Genomic DNA, 6000 nt, shown 5'->3' on the forward strand with positions numbered 1-6000 from the left:
TAGGCACTATGCTAAGCGTTTTATATGTATATCACTCCCCACAATAGCTTGGTAAGAAGGAAACTGAATCTCAATACTCAGCTACTAAATGACAGACATTGTCTCTGCAACTCTCCACAAACTCCTGGCTCTTTCAACACAAAGTTAGCCTTTTAAATAGACAAAGCTACTAACGTAGTTTTATTTGAAGAGCTCTATATAGAAGGCTGCTCCATGAAATCCTTCCTTCCATTATTTTGCCAAAAATTCCCTTATTAGAGATTCCACAACCCTGAATTTACGACTTTAGAATTTTAGTTGGCCTATGGTTTTATGTCAAAGACGAATTTTTAACAGTCGGTTATAATGAAAATAGCAATGGCATTGGCCTTTGAAAACCTGCCTCCCGTTCAAATGATTTTACCTCTCTGAGTCTCAGTTTCCTTCCCTATAAACTGAGTATGACAACTTCATGCTGTGACTGAATGAAACTCAGAGAGACAATGCATGTAAAATGGAAGTAGCAAATATATATATATGTCATCATGCAATAATTAACTCCAGATATAACACCTTAACCTGTAAATGAAAATGTCCTTGAAAATAAAGCCCTATAGCATATCCACCTAATAAAGATTGCCCACTCATTGTTTGGCAATTTGAAGATTGAAAAATATAAATAATAACTTGAATTGTTCAGATATTTTTACCTGCAAACAATACATAACTACAAATTCACACTGGCTTTAAAAATGAGGGCATTTGTTATTTTATACAACAAGAAGTAAGAAGATGGGGAGAATATGCCAGGCTCTGCTTCCACCTCATATCAATCCTAGGCTCTGACCTAGTTCTAGGGCTTCACCCTCTGGTCTGGGAGCAAGACAGCAATTCTAGGAATCACACTTCACCACAAACATCAAGCAGGCATGTTCCTGCCTCAGGGCCTTTGCAGTTAATATTCCTTCTGCTAGAGATAACCTTTCTCTGTGGCTAATACCCCCTAGTATATTCAGGTCTCTGCTTAAAAGTTACTCTAACGAAAAATATGTTTTATCTTGCCCACGTAGGTACTTTTTCATACCAAAGATTGTTCAGAGATTTTTTAAAATATTTCAATTTATTAAAGTTATTCCTTTCCTGAAATCACATTTTTAATATTTCCAACTTACCTATTTGATTATTCTGTTTTTAAGACTAGTAATTTTAATCATTATCTTAAAAAAAACTTTGATTAATATATATTTTTTACTATCTTCGTTAAGTTTCTTTAGATATTTAAACTGTATTTACGAAGTTTATATATTTAATTTGTTCAAGTACCATGTCTATTTACCTTAAATAACAAATACTTCCAAAGTAAAATAATTCTTATAACTTAAATATTAAACAAGTCAGAGGATTGACTAGTCACTCTAACAGGTCAAATTCTCTTTAATATTACTTATACAAACAAATATTTATATTATCAAATATGTACATATTTCTTAATATAAAATATTAAGAGAACGGGTTTATTTTATTGTTACAAATATTCTTAAACTTAATTGTAGATCTACTAAGTGTTCAAAATCGACTACATAATAAGGAAATATACATCACACATTTTTCAGAAATACCTTTCCAAGTAATTTTTGAGGTCACTCTTAGCTTAGCCTGAAGTGACCGAAATTTAATGAAATCTGTTCATAATCCATAGCAAGGATTTCATGGTATAGAAGAAACTGTGATCATACAGAGGCTTCCCTTATTTTCGAGTAATATCATCGTTAATTTTTAAGATATATTAGAGTCTATAACTCCTATTCAAATGGTTGTATCATTTGAGCTAGTTTTCTTTTTGGTTGTCTCTTGAGATATGCAAATACCTTTGTTATCTAAATGTAAAGATCATTGTTCATAACAGATTCTACATTCTTTTTATATACTCTTATCTCTTAGGATCACAAAGCAATTCTAGTCATTAAAATGATATCCAACTGTATTCTAGTTTTGTTTTGGTTTTTTGCGATACGCAGGCCTCTCACTGTTGTGGCCTCTCCCGTTGCGGAGCACAGGCTCCGGACACACAGGCTCAGCGGCCATGGCTCACGGGCCTAGTCGCTCCGCGGCATGTGGGATCTTCCCAGACCGGGGCACGAACCCGTGTTCCCTTCATCAGCAGGCGGACTCTCAACCACTGCACCACCAGGGAAGCCCGTATTCTAGGTTTTTCAATCACAACTTCTATGTCACATAACATAGTGGAGATTTGTTGATCATATTTATTGAAAACAACATCCTTCCCACATTTCTCTATATTACATTACCTGACTTAAATTTTTCTTCACAGCACTTTTCATTCCCTGAGATATTATTGATTGATTGATTTATGTTTGTTTTATTTTTCTCTTTCCTCTAAAATATAAGCTCTATGAAGAGCTGTGACTTGTATTTTCTCTGTATCCTCAAGACCTTGAAAAGTGCCTGGCACATAGGAGGCACTCAAAAATGATTACTGAATAGATGAGTGAATGAATGAATGAAGGCGCCAGACATTCATATCATGCCTCCTCATAAACTAATGTATTGGTAGAGAAAATCACTACCATGACTGTCTTAAGACTAATAGGTTCCATGGAGCTGGAGATGATTTTATTTCCTTATTGTCATAGGTGCTAGAAAGTGTGAAACACAATTCTGTAGGTAAACAACTAGGAATAGTCCACTTAAATGACTCTAATAATCACATTTGGAGATCAAGACAAAGGAGGCAGAGACGGTTTTAGGATGACAAAACACAATAACATAACAAGAGTTAGAGAGAAAGGTTTCTTCTCCTGAAGATTTTGACACATCCCAGAAAGCCTCATAGGAGAAATCACATGACTATTTGATCTTACTATGCCCTCTAGAGTAGAGAATGGAGTTAAGACGCCTCTTATCCCAACCTCATAGATCACGTCGTAGAGATAAAAAAAGATTAAAATCTTAATTATTTTTTATTTGAGATGAAGAAAACTATTCTTATGTACTAGTTCTTTTATTACGTTTTCTTAGATAAATGTTAATAAGAAATATAATAATTTTCTATTGACAACTTTTCTTTAATAGAGTCTTTAATAGCTTAAATACTATAATGTATAACACACTCCACCTCACTTGCAAAGGTGTGGGTAACTCTATATCAAATAAAATGTTGCTAAGTAATGTAACCAATCCAACTGGCTAATAGCATTAACTGATTCAGAATTCCCTTCTAAAATTAGATAGAAGCTATACTACCCAACCAATATCCAGGTATAACTGGCCTTCAAAGCAGTTTTGGGGGTGAGCTCTTCAATACAGAACGGAATCTGGCTTCAGTGGTTTTACCTGATTCTTGCTTTATTCAGCAGCATCCAAATGCATAAGGTTCTTCAGTTGTAAGTCAAGTCATCTATTCCTCCCAGATGGTTATTAATTCTTAAAATTAATAACTTTAGTATAGTTATAATTCCTTAATTATGTAATTAGGGAGATGCCATATAGTCCTGACTACAGGTGAATAAGAAAGGGGAATTAAAGAAAACGGCTTTGGGCTTCCCTGGTGGCGCAGTGGTTGAAAGTCCGCCTGCCGATGCAGGGGACACGGGTTCATGCCCTGGTCTGGGAAGATAACAGTGGAGCGGCTGAGCCCGTGAGCCATGGCCACTGAGCCTGCGCCTCCAGAGCCTGTGCTCCGCAACGGGCGAGGAGAGGCCACAACAGTGAGAGGCCCGCGTACCGCAAAAAAAAAAAAAAAAAAAAAAGAAGAAGAAAGAAAAGGGCTTTCAATAATTGCGAGGCTTTCTCATTGAAAATACTTGAAAAGAGATAAAAGTGTCTACTGGTCTACAACTTGTCTCTAAAAACAGATGTATATTGAAATGGACTTCAGTGGTGAGAGTTGAAGAAAACATATAATTTTAGATTTGAAATGGAACTTTAGAAAGTCAAAAACTGCTTTTATTATTTTGATAATTCAGGAATTGGAATCTCATAACTTAAAGGATTTACACACAGTCACATAAAGAAGGGCTTGAACCAGAAATATGATGATACTGACATAATCTAGTGCTCTTTCTTCTCTGATGTCCTTGGTAAAAGAATATGAGTAAAAATCGATGGTAAAAATAAAATCTAGCTAAGAATAGGTACAAAAGTGGATATCCCCCCCAGAGAAGAGTCTTCATTAAAATTGGCTAAGTGTATATTATGTTAATTTATTAATTCAGCAAATACTTATTGAGTGACTGCCATGTCTACTAGGTATTATTCTAGGCACTGGGAATAGAGTAATGAATGAAAAAGACAAAAATTTTTCTCTCTCTCTCTCTTTCTTATATACATATAATTTCTTTCTTTCTTTAAAACAGTATATAAGCTTCCATTAAAAAGTAAAACTCACTTAAATATAACTAAACTATCAAGAAGAAACGTAGCAAATAATAAATATCAATACAACTGTTAGCAATTAGCAATTAGATATTCATTATTTACATGGCCATAGAACAGATTGTAAAAGTGTTTATTATTTGCTAGTAAATGATGAACCCCTTGGATTAGGCAGTCATTTTGCATACATAAAAACAGAGAATTAAAGAAAAGATTAATTCTATGACCTTTTCAGGATGAAAGGATTGTAGTGACTAAGAGATCTCATTTATTCAGCTTCATTGGAAAGTAGCAGCTTCCATATATGTGAATTTCCTAGACTAATGGATTCATCCATTCATTAGTTTGACATACATTTGAGGAGAACTTCCTATTTGTCAAGTCTTATTCTAGGAACAGAGATATAGGAGAATAAAAGACAGTCTTGTCCTGATATAGTCATGTAACTAAGAAGTAAATAAATACATAGATATGTCCAAGGCAAGTACCTGGAAGAAAATTAAAGGGACACAAGTTTGGGGCGGGTCTGGAGAGGTGCCATTTTAAATAGTATGGTAATATGAGTTTTCTTGGAATCAAGATAAATTTTTATATTAATATTTTACACATGGAAAAGTTTTTGTGAAAAATGGCCCAACATAAATGTTTCAGAAACCTAGGTGATGTTAGTATTGATCAGCAGTAAGAAGACAATTTAATAATCACCATTTAAATAAATATATGAATACAATAACATGCATGTCTTGTGAACAGAGTAATTGCATCAAACAGAGAGAAATATTTATGTCTTCTTTCTACCTCTAGACTCCTAAGATCCTGACAATGGTTTCCATTGCTCCAGAATCTTAACACGACCTAATACACAACCTAGTCTAGTCCTTGGCTAACTATCAAGTTTCATTTCACATACTTTTTCTCTATATGCTATATCAATTAAATATTGGGAAGAGATCAGATACATTACTAAAACTGGAAGTAATAAAGCATTCTTATGGGAGTGATAGAAAATAAACATGTTATCAAATTACAAACAAGATAGCTATGGATAGTTGTGATGATAAGGTTATGGAAAGTTGTTGGTTAGGTTGGGGAAGATGCAGGCAAATACATGGAGGTCAGTAGAAGCCCAGGAAGGAAGGGAGGGAAATATGTAGGTATCTTTGGACAGCCTAGTTAAAGAATGAGAGCACATCAACTGCCAAGACTCAGAGAGAAGCATATTCCAGGTACAGACAACACAGAATGCAAACACTTTGAGTCAGAAGACCTTGTTATCTTATACAAACAGAACTGAGGCCAATGTTATTCATCTTAGCTATAATAGCTCAGTGCTTGATGTTATGAGGGGATTTGAAAGAAGCAGGTAGAAGCCAGATCATGAAACACCTTTTAGACGATGGCAAGGTCTTGGAATATATTCAGAGTGCAATGGGGAGCCATGGAAGAGGTGTAAGCAGGGGAATGAGATAGTCTCATTTGCATTTTAACCAGTTTTTACTGGCTCCTATGTAGATAACTGATTCCAAGAGATGAAGAGGCAACGCTCAGGAGCCTGCTGGTGGGCTATGCTAAGAATCCTGCTGAGAGATGGTGTAGACTTGGCAAGCACAGAGTTGCAAATAGACA

Source organism: Leucopleurus acutus, assembly GCF_964270905.1.
Source record: "Leucopleurus acutus genome assembly, chromosome: 11".
Taxonomy (NCBI): domain Eukaryota; kingdom Metazoa; phylum Chordata; class Mammalia; order Artiodactyla; family Delphinidae; genus Leucopleurus; species Leucopleurus acutus.